Source organism: Hemiscyllium ocellatum, chromosome 14 (assembly GCF_020745735.1).
Source record: "Hemiscyllium ocellatum isolate sHemOce1 chromosome 14, sHemOce1.pat.X.cur, whole genome shotgun sequence".
Classification (NCBI taxonomy): Eukaryota; Metazoa; Chordata; class Chondrichthyes; order Orectolobiformes; family Hemiscylliidae; genus Hemiscyllium; species Hemiscyllium ocellatum.
The window spans coordinates 5,556,310-5,583,310 of NC_083414.1; the positions used below are offsets into that span (position 1 = coordinate 5,556,310).

The following is a 27,001-nucleotide window of genomic DNA, read 5'->3' on the forward strand; positions in this document are numbered from 1 at the left end:
ACTCTCCCGGGGTCTAACTTGAAAGCCCCTTCATCATGTTTTGTGTTTCAGTAATCTCACATCTCATTCTACAGACAGCATGGGCCAAATTTTTTCAGTCTCTCATCATAAGTCACATCTATAATGCAAATATATCCTCCCTTAAGTAGGAAGGCTGTCAGAAGTGTGACTGTTGCACTATTGTTTTGGAGTTCTGATTTGGAGATGCCAGTGTTGGACTGGGGTTGGCAAAGTTAAAAATCACACAACACCAGGTTATAGTCCAACAGGTTTATTTGGAAGTGCAGTGGTTCAGTGGTTAGCACTGCTGCCTCACAGTGCGAGAGACCTGGGTTCAATTCCCACCTTGGGCGACTGTCTGTGTGGAATTTGCACATTCTCACCGTGTCTGCTTGGGTTTCCTCCCACAGTCACAAAGATGTGCAGGTCAGGTGAGTTGGCCATGCTAAATTGCCCATAGTGATAGGTACATTAGTCAGCGGTAAATGTAAGGGATTAGGTCTGGGTGGGTTGCTCTTTGGAGGGCCGGTCTGGATTTGTTGGGCTGAAGGGCCTGTTTCCATACTGTAGGAAATCTAATCTAAGTTAAAAATCACACAACAGCAGGTTATAGTCTAACAGGTTTCATTAGAAGCACTAGCTTTCGGAGCGTCAATGGTTATGGAGGACTCCCCAGTCCAACACCAGCATCTCCACATCATAATCTAATCTAGTTGGTATATCAGTAACTAGAGGTCACAATTTCAACATTGTCAACAAGACAGCAAGGTGTAACTTCTCTACTCAGAGAGTTGTTAGGATTTAGAATGCACTGCCTGGGGGAGTGGTAGAGGCAGATTCCATCGGAGATATCAAAAGAGAGCTGGATATATATTTGAAAATGATTAATTTAGAGGGCTACGGAGGTAGGACTGGAGAGTGGGACTATTTGAGTAGTTCTTTCAGGAGCCAGTATGGGTCAAGTGGCCTCCTTCTGTAGTGTAAAATTCTATGACTTACTCACTCGTGGAGTGAAGGATCTAGAGAGGTGCAGTGCCCTCCAGCAACCTCAGCCCATGATAATGATCTAGGAACAGTAAAAGAGGCTTTCAGCAGAAGAGGCAGCCATCAACATTATGGAGGTAGAATTGGACCTGTTTAAGTGATAGTGGTCAGAAGTTCATCTTAAGGTCATATTCCGTACTATTGTGCAGAGTCAGGTTTAATCACAGACAGTTAGCTTCCAGGGAGAAACATAACAGTCATTGACTAGGGAAGAGAGTTTGGAGTAGGACCCTAAGGCGATGTTTTCTACCTTTCAAAATATTTAATTTGAGGTAATTTCTGTTCATTCAATACAGGAGTCTGAGAAGCAGTCAGATGAGTTGGCAACAGTGGGGGATTGGAGGCATCATCACCATACATTTTCAAACTGCTCCTATACTTTCAGAGGATGCCTCAAAAGGGAAAACCATAATTGTATAGATGCCAGCTCTGTTAAATGGGACTTGGGGCAAACTGGGGGATCGCTTCTCCTATCGCTTATTTCGGGCGGCACGGTGGCACAGTGGTTAGCACTGCTGCCTCACAGCGCCAGAGACCCGGGTTCAATTCCCGACTCAGGCGACTGACTGTGTGGAGTTTGCACATCCTCCCCGTGTCTGCGTGGGTTTCCTCCGGGTGCTCCGGTTTCCTCCCACACTCCAAAAATGTGCGGGTCAGGTGAATTGGCCATGCTAAATTGCCCGTAGTGTTAGGTAAGGGGCAAATGTAGGGGTATGGGTGGGTTTCGCTTCGGCGGGTCGGTGTGGACTTGTTGGGCCGAAGGGCCTGTTTCTACACTGTAAGTAATCTAATCACAACACACCTGAATTCACCAAGAAACATTTTCTGAGAAGGGACAGTGCTGTCATGCTGGTATCTAAATTGAAATATTGCCTTTTTACTTTCTTCTGTCACTGCATAAGCATTACAGATGTTTAAAATACATTTACATGTTATGCTGTTTACTCGCATCAACCTACCAAGCCAGTGAAAGACAAAACCATGGAAACGATAAGGTTATCTAGGTGATCATGACTGTGCTGACATATGCTCTGCATGGGCAAAGAGAAGACTGAGGAACAACCAAGTGGAGGAGCTCGAGAGAAGAGGTGCTTCCACTGAGGGGAAACCAGAATTAGGGGCCAAAAACAGAGAGTCACCGATAAGTCCAATAGGGATCTTAGAAAGATGCTTCTTTACTCATTGAGTGGTGGGAACAAAAAAACTCATGAAAATATTGAGTCAAATGAAATAGAAATATTTAAAGGAAAAGCTAAAAACCACATTAGAGAGAAATGACTGAAAAATATATTGATGGGATTGGATGAAGTCGTGTTGGAGGGGGCTTGCATGGACCATAAACACCAGTGTTGTCCTACCGGGCCAACTGGGCTGTTTCCGAGCTGAGGTACTTGTAACTGTTTTTAGTTTGTAACTGCATGCCTCCTTGCTACTGTAACTGATAAGCTCTGAAAACCTTTCCTAGTTTTAATACTGCTATTACTCCTCCTAGAACGTTTGCCACTGCAAAGAATGGAGCCCCAGTTTTCCAAATCTCAAATTGCATATTAGCTAGGTGCCAGATCTTCAAGTGGAATTCTAGATTTTGAACGTCACTGAGTTATTTAATCATGAAGGAACATCACAGTAGATCCTTGTGGTCAACCACTGTTCACACCTGTACACATTCCAGTGGGAGAAATTGGGCAACGACGAGAAGTGGATTAGATTGGCTGATTTTCCACACACTTCATGGAAAAGGAAATTCCATATACTCTTAATTATGTACAATCTGTACATCGATAGGGAAAGGGCAGGAAGGGGTGGAAGTAGTGGAGAGTTCTTTAGCAGAACCAGAATAGGGACCACAGGTGAAGGGGGAACACAGCTGTGATTATAGACTTGAGGTTGACTGCTTTCACAGGATGAGACCAGCACCAAACACAAACTAAATTGCTATTTCTCCACCCTTATTCTATGTTGAAACTAATGCAATACTGTAACATTGTCAAGAACTATATATCACAAATTAATGAAGTTTAGATTAGATTAGATTAGATTCCCTACAGTGTGGAAACAGGCCCTTCGGCCCAACAAGTTCATACTGACCCTCCGCAGAGTAACCCACCCAGACCCATTTCTCTCTAACTAACGCACCTAACCTATGGGCAATTTAGTATGGCCAATTCACCCTGACCTGCACATCATGTGGGAGGAAACCGGAGCACCCAGAGGAAACCCAGGCAGACATGGGGAGATGTGTAAACTCCACACAGAGAGTCGCCTGGGGCTGGAATCCTCGGCAGGGACCCTGGTGCTGTGAGGCAGCAGTGCTAACCACTGAGCCACCGTGCTGCAAAATTGGCATAATTCACATCAGTAATAAGTAACACTATATTTTACAAAGTAATGTTTAGGCTAATCATTAAGAAGGACAAACAGCAACCTAACATAATAATACAACATTTTAGAAATGCGAAGTTCAGTGGGCTAGGAACCAATCAGTGCCAGAATTTACAGTTAAGACAGCAAATTCTGGAAACACAGGTCATGCAGCACCTCAGCAGGGATAGAGTTATGTTGGTGATATTTCTTTGACAGATATTGCTTTGTTAACTGGAAGATTGAATAACTGAAAGATTGGTGAGCAAAACTGTAATGGAAGAACGAGTTGTATTTAAAGGGAAGGTGGTACAATTGCTTGTTACAGTACATTTCCAGCAAGTGGAAAGGTAGGACAAACAAAGCCAGAGCTCACTGTCTACCTTACATCATCCAGGCAGACAAAAAGGAAGACAAATATTTGCTATGAATAGAGGAGGCAGAAGCAGGAGTAGGCCATTCGACCCCCTGATCCTGCCTCATAGCTGATCACTGAGCGCAATACACTAATCCTGTCCTCCCCCCATTTCCCTTGATCCTTTATCACAAGAGCTAGATCCAATTTCTTCTTGAAAACACAATGTTTTTGCTCAATCACTATCTGTGGTAGATGTCAGGTTGTTAATACTGGGCACAGTATGCAACCCTTAGGTGACGCAACAGCAGTGTGTTTACCTCTGGACCAGGAACCCCCGCTGCCCCGGGTTCAAGCAGTGCCTGCTTCAGAGATGTGTCTGAACAGATTTATTTATAGTCTAAAACCTTCAGGGTGGAAGTGACAAAAGAAACTAGAGAGGTAAAGAGTTTGAGAAATGCCTGGCAGCTAGTATTAAAGGGAAGCCAAGGTCTTCCATGGGCGTTTAAATAATTAATTGGTAGAGATTAAGACTGGGGGGAGTTAGGAGCCAGAAAGGGGATTTAGACATGACAGCAGACTGCATGGCTGAAGTAAAAGATGAGGGCTTTACATGTATATTTACCAAGGAAGTCAATGTTTCCAAACTCATCATAAAAGGGTAGGTAGTTGAAACACTAGATGGGTTAAAATGGATATACAGGAGGTATTAAAAAGGTCCTTAGAATCCCTGCAGTGTGGAAGCAGGCCATTCTGCATATCCAGTCCACGCTGACCCTCTGCAGGGTAACCCATCCAGACCCATCCCTTAACCTACCCCTGTAACCCTGCAATTCCTATGACAAATCCAACTAGACTGCACATCCCTGGACACAATGGGCAATTTAGCATGGCCAGTCCACCTAACCTGCACAAATTTGAAAGTTAAAAATCACATAACACCGGTTTATTTGGAAGCACTAGCTTTCGGAACGCTGCTCCTTCATCAGGTGTTTGGGGAGTATAAGATCATAAGACACAGAATTTATAGCAAAAGTTTACAATGTGATGTAACTGAAATTATATATTCAAAAAGACCTGGATTGTTTGTTAATTTTCTCAGCTTTTAGAATGGGCATGTTGGTTTCAGTTCTTTCATATGTGAATCATAGAACGTTTTTTAAGTTAAATTCTGTAAAGTTACAGCTGAAGTTTAATGCAGAGAAGTGCAACTCGATATATTTTTGGATGAGGAATAAGGAAAGGCAATATAAAATGAATGACATTATCTAAAGGCAATAACGAAGCAGAATGAAACTTTGTAGATGGTAAGCTGAGGTGTGGTAAAAAGGAATAAAGGATTCTGAGCTTTACAAATAAATGCACAGAGTACAAAAGCAAAGCAATCATGTTGAACTTTTATAAACATTGGTTTGGCCTTGACTAAGATATTGTGTCTAATTCTAGGCAGCACATTTTAGAATAGTTGTGAAGGCTTCATTGTGACTGCAGGATAGATTTCCATGAACAGCTCCATGCTTCAGCTAAATGGATAAACTGGCGATGCTGGAATTTTCTCCTTTGAGAAGAGGAGGTTACGAGGAGATTTCATAGAGATGGCAAAATCATGAGTGGTCCAGACAGTGATCCAGAGAGTTGAAAACCTGACAACACTAATTTCATAGAACATGGAGCATAGAACATAGAACATGGAGCATAGAACATAGAACATGGAGCATAGAACATAGAACATAGAACAATACAGCGCAGAGTAGGCCCTTTGGCCCTCGATGTTGCACCAACTGCAAACTATTCTCAGCTTGTCCCCTTACATTATCCTATCATCATCCATGTGCTCATCCAAGGATTGTTTAAATTTCCCTAATGTGGCTGAGTTAACTACATTAGCAGGCATGGCATTCCACGCCCTTAACACTCTGAGTTAAAGAACCTGCCTCTGACATCTGTCTTAAATCTATCACCCCTCAATTTGTAGTTATGCCCCCTGGTACACGCTGACGTCATCATCCTAGGAAAAAGACTTTCACTGTCCACCCTATCTAATCCTCTGATCATCCTGTATGTCTCTATCAAATCCCCTCTTAGCCTTCTTCTTTCCAATGAGAATAGACCCAAGTCTCTCAGCCTTTCCTCCAGACCAGGCAACATCCTCATAAATCTCCTCTGCACCTTTTCCAATGCTTCCACATTCTTCCTGAAATATGGCGACAGAACTGTATACAATATTCCAAGTGTGGCCACACCAGCATTTTGTATAGTTGCAGCATGATATTACGGCTCCGGAACTCAATCCCTCTACAAATGAAACCTAACACACCGTATGCCTTCTTAACAGCACTATCCATCTAGGTGACAACTTTCAGGGATCTATGTATATGGACTCCAAGATCCCTCTGCACATCCACACTACCAAGAATCTTTCCATTGACCCAGTACTCTACCTTCCTGTTATCTTTCCCAAAGTGCATCACCTCACATTTAGCTGCATTGAACTCCATTTGCCACCTCTCAGCCCAATCCTGCAGTTTATCCAAGTCTCCCTGCAACCTGTAACATTCTTCCAAACTGCAAATGTGTTGCTGGTCAAAGCACAGCAGGTTAGGCAGCATCTCAGGAATAGAGAATTCGACGTTTCAAGCATAAGCCCTTCATCAGGAATAGGAGAGAGAGAGCCAAGCAGGCTAAGATAAAAGGTAGGGAGGAGGGACTAGGGGGAGGGGCGATGGAGGTGGGATAGGTGGAAGGAGGTCAAGGTGAGGGTGATAATCCAAACTGTCCACTACTTCATCGACTTTAGTGTCATCTGCAAATTTACTAATCCATCCAGCTATGCCTGCGTCTAACTCATTTACAAAAATGACAAACAGTAGTGGTCCCAAAACAGATCCTTGTGCCACACCACTAGTAACCGGACTCCAGACTGAATATTTTCCATCAACCACCGCTCACTGCTTTCATTCAGAAAGTCAGTTTTTAATCCAAACTGCTCAATCACCCTCAATCCCATGCTTGGTCACCTTCTCAAAAAACTTAATAAGGTTTCTGAAACATGACCTGTCCTTTACAAAACCATGTTGACTATCTGAAATCAAATTGTTGCTTGCTAAATGATTATAAATCTTATCTCTTATAATCCTTTCAAAACCTTTCCTATACCAGAAGTAAAGCTCACTGGTGGATCATCTCTACTGCCCTTCTTGAACAAGGGCTGCAAATGTGTTGCTGGTCAAAGCACAGCAGGCCAGGCAGCATCTCAGGAATAGAGAATTCGACGTTTCGAGCATAAGCCCTTCATCAGGAATAAGAGAGAGAGAGCCAAGCAGGCTAAGAAGGGCTTATGCTCGAAACGTCGAATTCTCTATTCCTGAGATGCTGCCTGGCCTGCTGTGCTTTGACCAGCAACACATTTGCAGCTGTCCAGCATCTGCAGACCTCATTTTTTACTCGAAGATTTTAACCTACTGCGAATCCTCTTACAAGGATGCCTTCCTTGAAGAAGCTCTCTTCCTCCCTCTACAAGGATTTCAGTGAGTCCCTCTCTCACTGCACCCCCCAGGTCATCTCCTCCGCCTTCCACCTATCCCACCTCCATCGCCCCTCCCCCTAGTCCCTCCTCCCTACCTTTTATCTTAGCCTGCTTGGCTCTCTCTCTCTTATTCCTGATGAGGGGCTTATGCTCGAAACGTCGAATTCTCTATTCCTGAGATGCTGCCTGGCCTGCTGTGCTTTGACCAGCAACACATTTGCAGCTGTGATCTCCAGCATCTGCAGACCTCATTTTTTACTTCTTGAACAAGGGCACAACATTTGCAATCCTCCAGTCCTCTGGTACTAAACCTGTAGACAATTATGATTAAAATATCAAAGCCAAAGGCTCTGCTAACTCCTCCCTAGCTTCCCAGAGAATCCTCGGATAGATCCCATCTGGCCCAGGGGACTTATCTACTTTCACTCCTTCTAGAATTGATAACAACTGTTCGTATTTAACCTCAATCCTCTCTAGTCTAAAATCTTGTACCTCATTCTTCTTCTCTACAATATTCTCCTTTTCCTGAGTGAAAACCGATGAGAAATGTTCATTTAGCACCTTTCTGATCTCTACAGGGCCCACACTCAACTTCCCACATAGGACAAACAGGAAGACAGCTAACGATCCGTATCCATGAACGCCAACTAGCCACGAAACAACACGACCAGCTCTCTCTAGTAGCCACACATATGAGTTCGACTGGGACAACACTACTATTATAGGACAAACCAAACAGAGAACAGCCAGGGAATTCCTAGAGGCATGGCACTCATCCACAGACTCTATCAACAAACACATCGACCTGGGCCCAATATACCAGCCACTGCAGTAGACAGCTGGAACTGACAACCGGAAACGGCAGAGACAAACCACTATAAACGCCGGAGGAACGTTCACAGAAGCGCTTCACAGGAGGCTCCCAAGCACTGAGGATGTCACCGAGACAGGGGACGAACCGTCTGCAACACAAATTCCCAGCTCGGCAAACAGAACCACAATAATTCACACTTCTGTCATTAAATGGCCCTATTCCTACCCTAGTCATCCTCTTATTCCTCACATAGCTATAGAAAGCTTTAGGGTTCTCCTTCATTCTATTTGCTAAAGACGGCTCATGTCCACTCTTTGCTCTTCTTAACTCTCTCTTTAAATCCTTCCTAGCTGATCTGTAACTCTCATCGTCTCATCTGAACCATCCTGCCTCATCAACACATAAGCCTCGTTCTTCTGCTTAACAAGAGATGCAATTTCTGTAGTAAACCACGGTTCCCTTACCTTTTCATCTCCTCCCTGCCGGACAGGGACATACCTATCAAGGCCATGCAATATCTGTTCCTTAAACCAGCTTCACAGTTCCATTGTCTGCATCCCTTGCATTTTGCTACCCCAATGCATCCTAATTCTTGCCTAACCGCATTATAATTGCCCTTGCCCCATCGGTAACTCTTGACCTGTGGCATGTACCTATCCCTTTCCATCGCTGAATTAAACATAACTGAATTATGGTCACTGTCTGCAAAGTGCTCACCTACAACTAAATCAAACACCTGGCCTGGTTCATTACCAAGCACCAGATCCAGTGTGGCCTCCCCTATTGTCAGCCCTTCGACATACTGTGTCAGGAAACCCTCCTGTACACAGTGGGCAAAAACTGATCCATCCGACATACTAGAGTTATAGCATTTCCAGTCAATGTTGGGGAAGTTAAAGTCCCTCATAATGCCCACGCTGTTCCTTTCACTCCTACCCAGAATAATTTTGCCAATCCTCTCTTCCACCTCCCTGGAACTCTGTGGAGGGCTATAAAAATCTCCAAGCAGTGTGACCTCCCCTCTCCTGTTTAACCTCAGCCCACACTACTTCAGTAGACGAGTCCTCATCAAAAGTTCTTTCAGCCACAGTTATACTATCCTTGACCAACAAGGCCACACCTCCCCCTCGTTTATCGCCTTGCCTGTTCTTAATGAAAGATCTATACCCTGGAACCTGCAACATCCATTCCTCACCCTGCTCTATCCATGTCTCCGAAATAGCCACAACATCGAAGTCCCAGGCACCTATCCTTGCTGCAAGCTCACCTGCCTTATTTCGGATACTTCTGGCGTTGAAGTAGACACACTTCAAATCAGCTTGCTGTCTGCCAGCACATTCCTCTGACTGTGAAATCCTGTCCCTGTCCTCCCTACTCTCATCCCCCTCTGTACTGCAACTACACCTCAGGTTCCCACCCCCTGCTGAGCTAATTTAAACCCACCCGAATAGCACCAGCAAATTTTCCACCCAGGATATTAGTGCTCCTCTGGTTCAAGTGAAGACTGTCCTGTTTGCAGAGGTCCCACCTTTCCCAGAATGAGCCCCAATTATCCAAGTACCTGAAACCCTCCCTCCTGCACCATCCTTGCAGTCATATGTTCAGCTATATCTCTCCCCATTCTTTGCTTCGCTATCACGTGGCACAGGTAACAAACCAGAGAAAACATCTCTGTTTGTTCTAGCTCTCAGCTTCCACCCCAACTCCCTAAAATCCTGCCTTACATCCCTATCCCTCTTTCTACCTATGTTATTGGTACCTACATGGACCACGACTTGAGGCTGGTCACCCTCTCTCTTCAAACCCCAAAGATACAATCACAGACCCTGGCACCTGGGAGGCAACACACCAACCGTGAGTCTCGTTCATTCCCAACAAACCTTCTATCTGACCCTCTAACAATTGAGTCCTCAATGACTAACACTCTCCTCCTTTCTTTTCTTCCCTTCTGTGCAACAGGGAACAGGCTCTGTGCTAGAGACCTGGGCTCCACTGCGTACCCCTGGTAAGTCGTCCCTGTCAACAGTATCCAAAACGGTATACATGTTTTTCAGGGGAACGACCACAGGGGATCCCTTCACTGACTGTTTTCTCCCCCTTCGAACAGTCACCCAGATTAAAGAATCCTCAATAATATGAGGGAAAACATTACCCAGACTGTATTTACTGACAGGATAGTGAATATTGATAAAATTGAGGCTTTTCAAAAAGGAATTGGAAAAATACCTGATGAGAGAAAGAATTGTAGAGGTAGAACAGAAGGGTATGAGAGTGCCAAATTACCATTGCAGAGAACCTGCTTAGACACAGCGGACTGAATACCCTCCTTCAATGATGTACCTTTCTCTGATCCCCTTTTAAGAATCTGAGCTTCTTCAAAATAATGACTGAGCCCTTATAATAGACAGATTGACATCTGGTACTTAAGCCATGAAAGGAGATATAAGCAGAAAGTTACAGCCCTTCAAAGTTAAAACAAGGAAATGCCTTGAGGATTGCTGTAAAAAGACACATTATGTTGAAACTTGGTGTCTTGTACACATCGAGGATAGTAATTCAAGAGGAAAACCAACATCCTGCATGATAGGAGAATGCTGAATGATAAGCAAATGGATTCTGATAGGTACAGCACTGCCATGGAGACTGCACCAATTAATAATGACTGACTGATGCTGCATAAATTTTAAACCAAACAGGTTGACTCAGATTGGAGGGCAATGCCCTCAGACATGCACCAATAATTGCTTTCACATAGTTTGTTGAGTTGAAACTGGTACAGTGCGTATACATGGTCTTGTGGTTGGCAAAATGGTAGCCCATGCATGATTAACATTATTGAATTATTTGAAGATGTAACATAATACTAATGTAATAGATGCAATATATACTTAAATTGATACAGGTCTTTGATAAAGGTATCAAGTATACGTACATACCTTTGATAAAGGTATGTATAACAACCTATCCAAGAAACAGGAACATGGTGACTTGGACAAGCAAAAGGTGGTATTTTACAACTATCCATGTTGGGAACCCTGCAACTCACAAAAAGAATTAGATGTTGGAAGCAAAACTGAGATTCAAAACTTGTGAACCACACTAAATTGAGAATGTGGTTAACACAGAGGTATAGCTAAGGCAGGGGAAGGCTGTGATAAAATACAGGAAGGTATTAAAGATTTTACAGAATGGTGCGTAATAGCATATGTGCTTCAATATAGAGAAAAGGGAGGTGATATCTTTGGGTGAAGAGAATAAGCAGGCCATATGCTCCTTGAAAATGTAAATCAAATTGAGAAAGAGAGACTGGAAGGTGCAGATACAGACATTACTACTCAAATCCGCAAAGTAAGAGAATCCAGTTGTAAAACAAATTAAACACTGGATTCAGTTTCTGATGGAAAATAATTGGCAAATAGAGAAATTTTGTTTACCCTTGGTAACATCACGTGAGAATGATGATACATTCTGGTTACCAGATTATTTTTTAAAATGGATCGAGAGTCACCAGAGAAGGTGCAAGCAGGTTTAAGTGGAATGGTACAAGTGCTGAAAGCTTATCATTATTGACAAAGATTGAGCAGGCTGAGGCATTTTTTCCTCTGGAGAAGTGAAGATTAAGGGATGACCTGATATGATGGAATAAACATAGATAAGATATCTCCACTTGGAGGGGGAGAGACCAAAATGAAAGGTCATAAATTGGAGACAATTATGAAGAAAAACTCAACAGGGAATTCAGGAAAACCTTCTTCATCAAAACAGGAGTTAAAATGAAGAACTTATGATCACAGACAGTAGGTAAAGAAATAAAAACAGATTTTGTTGTGGTTCTGTTCGCCGAGCTGGGAATTTGTGTTGGAGACATTTCGTCCCCTGTCTAGGTGACATCCTCAGTGCTTGGGAGCCTCCTGTGAAGCGCTTCTGTGATCTTTCCTCCGGCATTTGTAGTGGTTTGAATCTGCCGCTTCCGGTTGTCAGTTCCAGCTGTCCGCTGCAGTGGTCGGTATATTGGGTCCAGGTCGATGTGCTTATTGATTGAATCTGTGGATGAGTGCCATGCCTCTAGGAATTCCCTGGCTGTTCTCTGTTTGGCTTGTCCTATGATAGTAGTGTTGCCCCAGTCGAATTCATGTAGCTTGTCATCTGCGTGTGTGGCTACTAAGGATAGCTGGTCGTGTCGTTTCGTGGCTAGTTGGTGTTCATGGATGCAGATCGTTAGCTGTCTTCCTGTTTGTCCTATGTAGTGTTTTGTGCAGTCCTTGCATGGGATTTTGTACACTACGTTGGTTATGCTCATGCTGGGTATCGGGTCCTTCGTTCTGGTGAGTTGTTGTCTGAGAGTGGCTGTTGGTTTGTGTGCTGTTATGAGTCCTAGTGGTCGCAGTAGTCTGGCTGTCAGTTCGGAAATGCTCTTGATGTATGGTAGTGTGGCTAGTCCTTTGGGTTTGGCATGTACTCGTTCCGTTGTCTTTCCCTTAGGCATCTGTTGATGAAATTGCGCGGGTATCCGTTTTTGGCGAATACATTGTATAGGTGTTCTTCTTCCTCTTTTTGCAGTTCTGGTGTGCTGCAGTGTGTTGTGACCCTTTTGAACAGTGTCTTGATGCAACTTCTTTTGTGTGCGTTGGGGTGGTTGCTTTCGTAGTTCAGGACTTGGTCTGTGTGTGTGGCTTTCCTGTATGCCTTTGTGGTGAATTCTCCGTTCGGTGTTCTCTGTACCATCACGTCTAGGAATGGGAGCTGGTTGTCCTTTTCTTCCTCTCTAGTGAATCGGATTCCTGTGAGTGTGGTGTTGATGATCTGGTGTGTGTTCTCTATTTCTGTGTTTTTAATGATTACAAAGGTGTCATCCACATATCTGACCCAGAGTTTGGGTTGAATTTGCGGTAAGACTGTTTGTTCTAATCTTTGCATTACCGCTTCTGCTATGAGTCCAGAGATGGGTGAGCCCATAGGTGTGCCACCCCAACAACCACGCCAACACGCACAAAAGAAGTTGAATCAAGACACTATTCAAAAGGGTCACAACACACTGCAGCACACCAGAACTGCAAAAAGAGGAAGAAGAACACCTATATAATGTATTCGCCAAAAACGGATACCCACACAATTTCATCAACAGATGCCTAAGAGAAAGACAACGGAATGAGGACATGCCACAACCCAAAGGACTAGCCACACTAACGTACATCAAAAGCATTTCCGAACTGACAGCCAGATTTCTGCGACCACGAGGACTCATAACAGCACACAAACCAACAGCCACTCTCAGACAACAACTCACCAGGACGAAGGACCCGATACCCAGCATGAGCAAAACCAATGTAGTGTACAAAATCCCATGCAAGGACTGCACAAAACACTACATAGGACAAACAGGAAGTCAGCTAACGATCTGCATCCATGAACACCAACTAGCCACGAAACGACATGACCAGCTATCCTTAGTAGCCACACATGCAGATGACAAGCAACATGAATTCGATTGGGACAACACTACTATTATAGGACAAGCCAAACAGAGAACAGCCAGGGAATTCCTAAAGGCATGGCACTCATCCACAGATTCAATCAATAAGCACATCGATCTGGACCCAATATACCGACTACTGCAACGGACAGCTGGAACTGACAACCGGAAGCGGCAGATTCAAACCACTAAAATTCAGGAGGAAAGATCACAGAAGCGCTTCACAGGAGGCTCCCAAGCACTGAGGATGTCACCTAGACAGGGGACGAAACGTCTGCAACACAAATTCCCAGCTCGGCGAACAGAACCATAACAACGAGCATCCGAGCTACAAAGCTTTTCACAAACTTAAAAACAGATCTATTTAAAAGGAGATTCTCGAAGAAGACAAGGGACATAGCAAGGGAAATATGTTCATGGGGTTAAATGAAGAATATTTCTCTAAGGTTCCTGTGGTGCCAGCAAATATATGCTAGCCTGAATTGCTGACTGTTGTGCACAGGCCATATAGTGTAAACCCCCCAAAAAATCTGGGAATTCTCTAATCTCTTCAACACTTCTTTCTGACCATTGAAAATATTGCAGATAGGATTACAGTGTAGACTTGGCAGCTCACGTTGTTTAAATATTGAAAAATATAATGTTAGAGAGTTCATTTGTATAGCAGAATTCACGTTTTGCTCTGGCAGTGCCGTTTGGGTACTGCTTGTATGAAACACGAGGGTGGTATAAATGCAGGCCACGATCAATGAGACAATGTAATGTAATAATGTTATCCAAATACTGGATTAATTCTGTAGTTTTGATACTCCTCATTAATACAATATTAGCTGGTCTTGTGCAAATTGGCTGCTGTGTTTTCTACATTACAGCATTTTGAAATTTAGTTACTTTTGTAAAAAAAACTAATTAACTGCAAATCTGAAACACAGGATGTTTCCTCCAAACTTTACAGCTCAAACTTAAAATTTTAATGTTGGATATAAAATCAAAAAATAGTGTCAACATTAAAAGTATAACTATTAAAATATAAGTATAATAATTGTGGTTATCAAAGAAACAATTAAGAAGCAAATTATGCTAGTCCAAAAGATGTAATAAATCACTACATCCAGAAATTATTTAAGATGACTGAAGATTTTGAAAGTTATCTATTTTATTTATTTTTGCAAATTTGTGGAATTTGTGATAAGTACGCTCCGAACAATTATACAGTGCTCCACTCCAACAGTTTCAAGTGTTTGATTGAAGTGAGGTATATATTATGAGAATTAAAAATACATCGATGTATTTGCATATGACACTGGCTGGATATTTATTTAAATGCACCAATGCCAAAATATAAATAAAATTTCTCATTTTCATGTGGACAAAGACACTGCTAAGTTCCGCTGATTGCTTTACCTATCAAAATTACAAGTTCAAACAGAAATTGCTGGAGAAACTCTGCAAGTCTGGCAGCAGCATCTGGACTCAAAATGTTAACCCTTTTCTCTCCATTGATGCTGCCAGACCTATTGAGTTTCTCCAGCACTCTATATGCTTTTGTTTGGTTCAGATCTCCAGCAACCACAGTTCTTTGTTAAAAATAAACTACAAGCTTGTTGGTCCTGACCCTATAAAATGGCAGATACGATCATTAATCTGTATTGTGTCATTCTTTTAATTATAACACGGTCCTTGACGAGACAAGCTGAGAGGCTGCTACCTCTGATTGGGAAATATGGAATTAGGAGCATGGTCTTAAGATAAGGGGCTGAATATTTAGAACAAATGCTTTCACTCAAAAGGTTTACAAAGTTAAAAATCGCACAACACCAGGTTATAGTCCAACAGGTTTATTTGGAAGCACTAGCAGTTTTGGAGCGCTGCTCCTTCATCAGGTGGGTGTGGAGTATAAGATCACAAGACTTAGAATTTATAGCAAATGTTTACAGTGTGATGCAATTGAAATTATATATTGTTCTGTGTCTTACGATCTTGTTCTCCACAACCACCTGATGAAGGAGCAGCGCTCCGAAAGCAAGTGTTTGCAAATAAACCTGTTGGACTATAATCTGGTGTTGTGTAATTTTTAACTTTGTCCACCCCAGTCCAACACCAGCATCCCCAAATCACTCAAAGGGTTGATAGTCTTTGGAATATTCTATCCTACAGAGCTATACTAATTAGTAAGTGATAAAGGTTTAGACAGAAATCAATAATATTTTTCAATCTGAACTGAATGAACAGATATCAGGAAAAGGAGGAAGAGTGAGGTAAGGGAATAGATCAAGCGTGAATTATTGGGTCAGTAAGCAGGTTTGCAGAGCTCTAGAGTCTAAACCTGCTCTCTTTTCTTAAGCTCCCGAATGATTACATTCCTGCTACATTTAAGTCCAGTGTCTGCAATAGGTATTGAGCAAGAATATGATCGATTTGGCTCTTAGGTCCTTTGTGAACCAATCGCAAGCCAACACTCTACACACCCTGAGGTCCATATCTTTGCTTGTAAAACGTCTTGTTCTCCCCTCACCCTCTGTGCTCACTGATCTAAAGTGGCTTCTGGTCCAGCAATGCCTCAGTTTTAAAATGGTTAAAATCTCAGCCTTGTTTTCAAATTTTTCCATCATCTCTTCCCTGTATCTGTAACCTCCTCAAACACTATAACTCATTGTGATCCCTGCACTCCTCCAAGTCTGGCCTCTGGCACATCCCAGATTGTAGCTGTCCTAAGCATTCACCTGGTTGGTTCCTAAACTCTGGAATTCCACCTGTTGAGCTTCCTTATTTCCCTCTCTTTTTTAAGACGCCTTTTTTAAATATTTAACAAAGCTTTTGGCCACTTGTTCTAAGCTGTAACATGGCTTAACATCTTGAGACATTTCATGACATTTAAAGGAATTAGATAAATGCAACATTCACATACAAAGGCAATTTGGGTGAAATAAGTCATAGGTAATCAGCATTGACAGACCATTTAATTATTTAATGACAAGGGAGAAAAGGGTCTAAAAACCAAACTGAAAAATTCAGTTCCTGGTTACACTAATTTTTCCTTCAACTCAAACTAAAATCGGCTGAAAATCAATATTGACACAAAGCCTCTGGCTCCATCTACTGACAGATCAGTCGTAACTGTAAAAGTATCAGATGCTTGCAATTACACCTGCTAAGGAACTATTGATGAATGGAGATAAAGAAGCCTGTGCACGCAATGGATTGGGTTTTACCGCAGAAGGTCTTGTCTGATAAAAGGGGACAAAACAAATGCAAGGGGAAGCAGGCTCAAACCTGTACACAAGCAATATCAGGAAATTATTTAAAGGAATGACTGCTCTCAATGACTACTCAATGAAGAAGTGAAAACAAGGCTTAGCTTTTTTTAAGAAACAGCTGATGCGGTAATGAAGTCTCTGGGTTGAATAACTGAGATGAGCCAAATGGTCTTCCTAATTCAGAATCTGAGACTGCTCGATTTGATGAATTGTGAAACACTGTGTCTTGCCGATGGAATTCACAAGTGTACAGAAACCTTCATATACCAAGTTCTCCTCATTTGTCAGAAGGTTGCAGTTGCTAAGGCTAATTCCAGATTTAGTGCCAATCTAGTGCTGTAAAGTCGAGATGTTGGTCTTCAGTTCAATTATCCGCCTCGGCCTTCTGGCCATTAAAGTTCCATTCCAAATAAACCTAGAGTTCGCTAAGAGTCCTATATCTTAATACATGATTTTGTTCCTAAAATTTCAACTTATTAATACAATGATGAATATAACAAAATTTGTTGTAATGAAGGGGTCTGTGTAAAAGCAGAATACAAGAAATCAAGATTTATGATGGGGCTGACTGATTTACATGAACTCATTCTGCTCTATAATTGCAACAAGGAAATCATCATCCTCTTGAAATGATGTCATCACTTTGTTTGGGACATGTTACTCAAAGGTTCAGTGCTTGGGGAGTAACTCTTGGTGCCCACAGTTAGTAGAAGAAATCGCAAAATCTGTTGCTGGTTGTTGAGTCACTTGCTCTGAGACAGGACAATCTTAACAATGAGCCTGTTTACCTCATACCTGGCAATTTTTGCACCAGAGTGCCATCTAGTGAGGTGAACATTTAATCAAAGTGCTCAAATTAAACAACATAGAATTGCAACAGTGTTGGTAGAAATAATAAAATCTTGAGGATAAAGTGTATGAAAGTAAGATGGATGGGCTGCTTTGTTGATTCCTTGTTGCAACATTTGATCACCTCAATTACCCTTATATTATTTGAGAAAGTGATTATCGGAACAGGGCATCCTGTACTTTTGTTTTAATCATACGTTGGAGAAGCACTTACAGACCAATGTCAAGATTAACAATCCCTTCAGTGGCTTCAGCTGATACAGTGGGAATGATTGTTCTGGCGCCAGGAATAGGGCAGCAGTTCATTGAATGAATGATGATCCAACTTGACTATTTACAGTCACAAACTGAGCTGACCATCAGTTCCACTTGTGGATCGAGTGGCCACATCTTCCCTGGTCTGTCCTGGAACTCTTTGGGATTGTCCGGATTTTCCGTGGAAGATTGAAACCTGGTTCTTCACCACTGGGCTCAATTACCAGATTGCCATTGGTGAATTTTGCAATCAACCAGGCAGTATGCCATTGAGAGCTGGAGCTGTTGTCGGTCTGTAGGGTGTGAAGCGTGTTGCACTAATGACTGTGGAAGTTCAGATGAGTGAGTGTTTGTTGTGGTCCTGTGTTAATGGGAGAATTTTGTTAGCTGTCAGCCAGTGGTGCTGTTTGAACAGGATATTTTCCTTGCAGACATTGGGAACTCCTGCATGTACATTCACAGGAAGCCACTCAAGCTGAGTGAGTCCCAACATCCCAGAAATAATCCTTGCAGGTTCCAGCAGATGGACATCTACTGTATTTGTGTGGGTTTTCCTGAGCCAGGCTGAACAGAATTACTCTGCTGCTGGGTAGGCCAAGTGACATGAAGCAGTTTGTAATGTGCTGGCTCTGCTGTCCCAGGTGGTACCCACCAATCTCCGTATGAGATTCACTCCCGTCCTGACCTCAGCTCCAGTGTTCTGGAGGCATTGCCAGGAAATCAGCTTACAGTTAAGAGAGTTACCAAACTACTTTGTTGTGGGGTTAGGAGTGAGTGTCAGCCGGAGAGGTGGAGGTGACATTCTTTCCTGGCCTTTGAGTTGTTCAGAGATTCCTGAAGAAGGGCTTATGCCCGAAACGTCGATTCTCCTGTTCCTTTGATGCTGCCTGACCTGCTGCGCTTTTTCAGCAACACATTTTTAAGCTGAAATGACAGCCTTGGCACTGGTAGGTCAGTCCCAAACAGTGCAAGATGCACGTAAAAGATTTGCTCAAAAACAATCCACACAATGCATTTGTCACAACATCAGGGCAGCTTTGTTCAATAAAACACAAGGAAAATATTCAAGCTCAAGAGTTGGCTCAGGCAGGAGCTACAAGCCCGAATTTTAGTGTCACTGAGTCAAGAAAAAGACTGGAGAAGTAATGGCTGTTCAGGTTTTAGGCAACTTTAGAGAAGGACAATGGTATAAATATAAAGAAAGTAAGCAGTTATGCAAAATGAGGTCCAAGCTATGAATATAAATTGAACTGTAATAGAAAATGAAGAGAGTACAATTTTAAATGTTAAAATGCAAATGTGAAGCAAATGTACAAACTGCATCACACAAATATTGCTAGCTCTTTGGATGCATTTCTGGGAGAGAATAACTTGTTGTTGAATGGTACTTTTATCAGAATAAGAGGCAGGATTAGCAAGCAGAATCTGACAATAGGCCACATAAGAAGATGTCATGACGTGATTAAAACCTTTGTCAAAGATATTGATTTTAGAGAATGTCTCAATGAAGAGAGAGGTGGTAAGGTTTAGAGGGGAATTTCAGAGCTTAAGGTACAGCAGTTGGCAGCATAGTGGTGTGATGCAAATCGAGGATGGAGAAAAGTTAAACTGGACAAGCACAGAGGTCCTATAGGCTGGAGAATGTTCCAGAGGTGGAGATGGTAAGAGGCCCTGAAACCACAAACTAAACAATTGTATGCTGTGTCATATTTCTAAATTGATAAACAAAATCTGCTTGAGGGCTCACCTGCCCTAAACAGGAACTTCCTTTCATCCATTCACAGGACATAGTTATCACTGGCAAGGCCAGCATTTATTGCTCTTTAATTTGTCCAAAGGGCTGTTAACAGTCACAAATAGCCCAGACCAGATACGGAAGGCAGATTTCCTTCTATAAAAAGTATTAGTAACTGGATGTTATTTTATTGACAATTGACTGTGGTTACGTGGTTGTCATGAGACCAGATTTTTAATTCAGAATTTTACTGAATTCAAATTTCAGGATCTGTCATGATGTGATTCAAACCCATGCCTTAGAACATGACTTTGGGTTAGTGGATTACTAGTCCAAAAGTTTTCTTGCTTAAGGCGAAGGATTGCTTTCTCCTTGTGATTCTTTTATTTGAAGGGTGCATCTTTTTTTAACATGAATTCTTGGTAAGAAAAACACCGAAAGCCAGCTGACTGATCAGCCTCCGGGGGCCTCACCCAACATCGACACACAGACACACAAAGAAGCAGTCACTGCAGTGAAGTATACCAGCATTGTTACCACCCTGCCTTAGGTCAGCTAAACACAGCATGGATTAGAAGACTTTACCTCCGAGTTTTCAGAATGGTTACAATTAGAAAGATGCAGAAAGTAATTCAAAGCCATTATCACATTAAATCAGGGATCTGGGGAAAATGATTGACAAAAAAAATCCACTTCCGGTTTGCCGGAAGGGAATTGTAAAGTTTCAACTTTGCCAATAATGCAAAACATCACAATCTAGTCAAGTTGTTATGACCATCATTAATTACTAATTACCATTTATATAGAATGAAAAAGACACTCACGGCCCCAAACAAAGTTGTCACCTGCCGTTGGCAAATTAATTCTCACCGGTTTATAAACTGGGACCTGCAGATTGAACAAACTCAATGTGAGTGGCTGTCAGTTGTCAAACTCAATGTGAGTGGCTGTCAGTTGTCAAAGCCTGCTTTGCGTCTGCCCAAGTGGTAAATGGCGATAATTAGATCTTTCTTTTAAAATAGTACAAATCTGTTTTTTTCTAAATCAGATTCTGAGTTGAATAATATGCAGGTCAGTCACAAACAAAACTGTTTTGATGCCATTAGGCAGACATTAAAGTTAAGATCCTGCAGGCACCTAGTTACTACACAAAATCAACAATGCAGACTCAGTATTGTGAAGCAACTTGTACACGGGATTACAGGGTCATGTTGCTCATCCCTGTACAGACTTTGCACAGGAGACAATGATCTGAAGAGATGGGCATTTCTCCACAAAGATGAGAGACAAAAGATAAGTAGCGCTCCATACAAGATGCGATATTTTAAGAGCTGGGAACTAATACACACCTGAACACAAATGACACAGCAACAGAGAATTATGCCTTACTTTTCTTGAATGTTTTTCACTATCTCATTATGTTTCAAATAGTTTTACAGCAGTGAAGTATTTAGGAGCTGTAATCTCTGTTGTAATGCATCCATTGGTAAATACAGCTGGATACCACAAACAGCAATATGATAATCATCCAAAAATCTGTTTTTATAGTGATGATGATTGAACAATAAATATTAACCAAGAAATCAAGAATTCCCTGCTCTTCTTCCAAATGATGTCAACAGATCTTTCAAGATCCCTGAAAGAAAAGCTCCCAGGCTTTTGTTTCAAAATCTCATCTGAAAAAGTAGCTCATCCAGGGCAATACTGCCTCAAGCACAAGATTTGTTACACTAGCAGCCTGATGAAGGAGCGGCGCTCCGAAAGCTAGTGTGCTTCCAATTAAACCTGTTGGACTATATCCTGGTGTTGTGTGATTTTTAACTTTGTACACCCTAGTCCAACACCGGCATCTCCAAATCATGAACTACTAACGTAATCTGCTTTTCGTATAAAACAACAAACTAACCACCGTGACATTTATGCTTTAAAAATTGCCCAATGCGTTTATTGTGCTGAGATACTTTTGAAGTGATTTGTATATTATATTGTATCTACAACTGATCAGATATGAATAATCTGTGAATTCATTATTTACTGGTGTTGGTTGAGGGCAGAACATTGGGCCCAGCATCAGGAAGAACTTGCTGTCCTTCTGTGAATAGTGCCATGAGATCTTTGACATCCACTTGAACCACTGGAAGAGGAAGTTAATATCTTGGTTTAATATCCTATGTAAAGGTGGCGCCTGGAATGGCAGCACACTCTCTCAGTATTGCACTGAAACATTAGCGCAGTCTCACGGAATCTTAAAACAATACAGCATAGAAACCTTTCCATGCAAGGAAATCTTGCAATATATTCACTTTCTTATCTTCATCTTCAAAAATACTAGGTCAGACACTCCACAGCAAACAACCGATCCTAGTTCAGACCTGCTATGTAACTGGCTCAAACTGAGGTGTTCATTAAGTGATGTTACTTTGTTCTATGTCATTATTCTTGAGAACGAGTTGTAGAAGCAAAAAACATGAACTGCACAACTTATTTTACAATTAAAGTTCATCACTAGACTAAAAGCTGTAAAAACACAAAAAATGTAAAACCCGTCGAAAACCAACAATTTTTTTTTAAAAATGAAAAAAGGAAAATTCTGGAAATGCAAAGTTAATTCCCATTTGACTGACAGAGAAATAATAACAAGTTGGGACCCTTCACCACATCTTGATTGTTTCCCTTCCACCTGAACACCCCCACCCAAAAATTAATGAGGCTTCCCACTGAAAATTACACAGCCTATTATGTTTCTGGTTTCCATTTTTAGCCTAAAATTTGTTGTCAGGTCAAATGATGGAAACAACATGCTGGAAACATTCATTAGGTTGGGCACCGCCATCAGGCAAGAAGAAAAACACAAAGTTAATGTCTCGGGTTGTTAACGTTTTGTCACAATTGAGTCCTGAGCTTTGTTTAGTCCAGCATTTACAAGTTTTATTCCAGATTTACAGTTTTTTTTCAAATTTGGGCTTGGAACATTATTGCAACTCCACTGCTTGTAAATTTGCTTTGGAAAAAATTACAAACAAAGTGTGTTTCAACAAAATTGAATCCGAAATTATAGTTGAGAAAGACAACTATACAAAATCTTTTATTATGTTTGTAGTTATATCCAAGAGAAATATAATCCACAGTATCAGTGGAGTACTATCCAGTAATAATACCTGGAATCACTAAATTTGTTAACTAAAGTTAACTATTTAACTGTTAAATATTTGTCCAGATTTTCTCAATGAACTTGCCATTTAGTATGTTCTATAACAGTTTAACTTTTTTACAAATATTTATCGTTTAGCAACAATCTTAAACGTATGGCCTCTGGTCTCCAACTCACCAGTCAGTCTGAAGCTTCTCTCTAATTACCTTATCAAAACCCTCAAGGGTTAAATAAGATCTCATGGTAATCGGCTCTGTTCTAAGATGACAGTCATAGCTTCTCTAGTCTCCCTTCATTCCAGAGGTATCTTCTCCGTAAATCTTAAATGAATCCCTCCTGCACTGCCTCAATCAGCTCAACATTTTTCCTAAAATAAGACACCAAAAAATGGAGCAGAATACTTGCCACAGATTAGCTACTGATTTGTACAAATTTATCAACTGCTTTGGTTTTGTACTTTTTCATATCAAACTGCTTCTTGATTCAAGATCATTATGTCTCTGCACTTTAAACAATTGTGTATGTGAAATGCCAAGTTGTCTAATCCTCTGCTTTTCCTTGAAGTTGATTCTGTCATTAGTAAAAATAGCTTCCAAGCACTCAATAAAAATTGAACATGAATGAAAACCAGATTTTTAAAAAAGGGAAGTCAGAAATAGCTGAGTGGAGGAAGGTGTCAGTGCAAAGTGTAATGAATCATTTCACATCAAAACATAATGTTGAATGAGATCTAGTTAATCTTGTCAAATTACAGCAAAACTAAATACCCGTTAAACAGAAATGCAAAGCATAGCTTAAACAAAATAGAAGACAGCAATATTTATTTCATCCCTTTACTTATTCTCCACCCAACCACGACCACGATGTACAAAAAAGCAATTTGATTTAATATTATGCTCGTGCCATTTTTTTCATGGATGTTAACATCTGAAGTACTACATGGTATTTTCAGAATGTAAAATGAAGATAAATGCTACTTAAACAGAAGGTACTGCCTTTGAAATTGCAAAATGAAATTCTGAGAGTGCAATTTTCTTTTGAATTGGTGAATACTTTTTATTTTAAATCACTGAAGCTATTTGGAAAATATTAAGAGACGGCGTGACTATTCTGTCACAAGCTCTCTCTGCTATCGGTGCATCTTCCACACGCATAAGTCTGGAAATGATCATGCAACTCGGGGCAGATCTGAGAACACAAAGAATACTACAGTGACTCTTCATGTGAAAATTACCGAAATATGGTAGGACTTTTCTACTTTAAAAAAACCTCCCGACTTTTCACTTTGCATGCTCATAAAGTGTGATCACAAGAAAAATCTTTCTAAATGTTAGTGACTCTTTGGTTCAGCCGCTCTTGGAATTAAAAATGTTCTGCAATTATGCTGTATTATAGAATGAATAGACTTTCATAATTGGGCCACTGCTCATGAAAGAAGAATCAGAACATTGTTAAATGCAAACTGCTGAATCTCTGCATGCTCCTTAAACATAACACACATTAAATAATAGAGTACAGAAAGAAATAAAGACTGACATGTCTACCAGTGCACTAAGCACCATCTTTACATGAGTGAATTGTACGGTTGTATTCCATACATACAGTAAAAAGGAAAACCAAAGAACAAAAGGAGGAATTGCACAGTTGATCTGTAAAGGTTTAGCGAAATGTCAGAATAATAGTTCCCTTAAGAGACTCTTCCTCACACCCTTCTGGATCAAGTTAGATGAAAAGAACTGATCCCAAAATCCTCAATTTTATTTTACCAGGTGTCGATGGATTTTATTTTATCCTTCCAATGTTTAATTTCATTGTTCAAGAATTTAAGAGTTTTCTTTTCATTCAACATCATTTACAGAGAAAAATAGGATAAAAAATTAAAAATATTGGTTTTGTGGCTCATTGTTGCTTGTGGGATATTTCTGATATTGAATGGCTCTTGTGTTACTTCCATGACAATATTTACTGCACTGGAAAAGTAATTGTAATTCAATGTGTGAAGAGACTGTGATGCTGTGATAAGATGCAATTGATTTTATTGTGTTTTTCATTCAATAAATGTTCAATGATTAAGTATGATTCACCATTAGCACAATACTATCATATCATTGCTTCAGCTTCTGTCAGTGCTGTAAAATCCCCATACTCGGGGGAATAAGAAAATAAATTCCAACTCATCTCCCTCATCACTATGTTCCAGCTTTACAACTCAATATTAAAACAATTAGGAAAAGGCTCATTTATACAAGAACACATAAAAATGCCAGATATTAGGTGCTGTTTAGGAATTAATAAATGAAGTATTTTAATCCTTTATTGTGCACATGACAAATATAAAAAAAGCAAAAATGATATCAATAAGTTCATCAGAGTACGGCCTAGTTCCTGAACTCAATGGTGCAATGGATTCTGGAAAAGTCTGGACAAAATCCAGCAGTTCTGCCAATATTGGTAAGAAGAAAGAAAAAGGTTACATTCTAGATCCTACCCAGACCTGTTTTGAGGAAAGACTCACACCCAAAACATTAAAGTAGGCTGGCTGTCTGCTTTCAAATTTTTACTTTTGTTCTCTTTGCAATATATCGTATGTTACCCTACATTTCAAGGAGAGGGCACTTAACTGTAATAAGATGAAAGAGTCAGCTAAGGTGACCTATAATAAGTGACCTGTAATAATCTGTTCACTACAGATAATTATGGTTTATTATTTGTAGCACAACCCAAATACTCAATTGGGAAATTGTAGAATACAAATCAGAGACCACAGGTGAAGGTGACCTTGACATTTTATCAGTAATACAGTTGTAAATGCATTTATCATGTCTTTCTCAAATCATAAAATACATTTCAGTTATCCATATCCCCTCCATCTCCTGTCCTCACTGATTTTTTTTCATGCTCAGTAGGGAAGAGATGACAGGACTGTTTAAATTTTAATTGTGACACGCAGACGCTGGGGAATGTGCAGAACACAGTGTGACCAGAGAAACAGTGGCAGTGAATAACAACAACCCAGAAAGGTAGTGAGTAACCGAACGTCTCACCCCCACATTGTCTAGTAACTCATTCTCTTGTCAACCAATCTCTACTTCCAGTAACAAGGAGATGCTTCTTGAATGACCAAAGACACATGTAAACCCCAGAGGAAACTGAGTAAAGTTAACTCTTAAACCTTCATGCACACAATTCCTTATCCGTCTTTAAATTAGTAGGCGGAATCCCAGCTCAGGACAGTCATACAAATTTCTTTGTTCCATTTATCGGTTGCAGCTTTTATCTGGACAGAATTTTACACCGGTATTCTATACAGCATTGCAAAGCATCATTTTGAAGCCTTATGGTTTGCTCTAAAAATTTACAAATTAGGAAGCTGAAAGTTCATTTGAGGTCAATGTAAAAATATTGTGTGCTGTTTGCTTACGCCTGTCTGTGTTTGTTTTGCAAAGGAATGAACAGTTAATCATTCTGAAATGAGTTTGGGGTTTATGTACAAGTAAGCTTTGCCCATGTTTAGACAAAAAAATTGGCTGCCAACAGTGAAATCACATAATCTGCTTCCTGTTGTGAAATTGTAATGAATTTATCTAAATGTTTTAAAAGAATTTTATCGCAGGATATATCTTAAAATTAAAAGGGGAACTAACTTCATGACTGTCCCAATCCTTTAGTGTAGCTGCAAATTATGTCCATAAGCAGACAGTTCCTTCGTCCATGATGTGCACTGTGTCACGCACCAACACCATGGGCACAAAGTACACAAGAAACAAAAATGTTCATGATTCCGCAATATTTTAAAATCAAAATTGTAAGCACCATTTTCTATATATGGAACGCTATCAGCAGCAGAGTTTTCAATGTACTATCTTTTCAAAGATAGCTGACTTTGAACTAAATTGTGAACATTTTTCTGTTGAACCTTTCTGGTCTCGAAAGTTGTTGGGAGTCGTAGTTGGAGTGAATAATTGAATGATACAGGCAGAGGCTATTCAATCCACTGGAACAATGTAATGTCCTTAAAAGAGCAAACCGATAAGTCTCACTCGCCTGCTCTTTCCTTTTAAAGTTTAACTTGTTTTTCCTGGTTAGCCTTTCGTTATTACATTTTTAGTCAAGTTAGAGCCACTACAATGGTACTTTTCCCATGTAACTAAAGTGCAACAGTCTTTCATATTTCTCTAAAT

General features: G+C 40.8%; 1 protein-coding gene and 1 long non-coding RNA gene across 2 annotated transcripts in view; one reads left to right on the plus strand and one right to left on the minus strand.

Annotated features, from left to right (window-relative positions):
* The window catches only part of eefsec (eukaryotic elongation factor, selenocysteine-tRNA-specific), a 400,574-nt gene that overhangs the window by 215,370 nt on the left and 158,203 nt on the right, over nucleotides 1-27,001 (minus strand). The window lies entirely within an intron of this gene.
* Nucleotides 23,999-27,001, plus strand: part of LOC132822229 (uncharacterized) — a 33,499-nt gene continuing 30,496 nt past the window's right edge. Inside the window, exon 1 of the long non-coding RNA XR_009645424.1 lies at nucleotides 23,999-24,063. This is a non-coding gene — a long non-coding RNA (uncharacterized LOC132822229). The remainder of the gene's footprint in view (nucleotides 24,064-27,001) is intronic.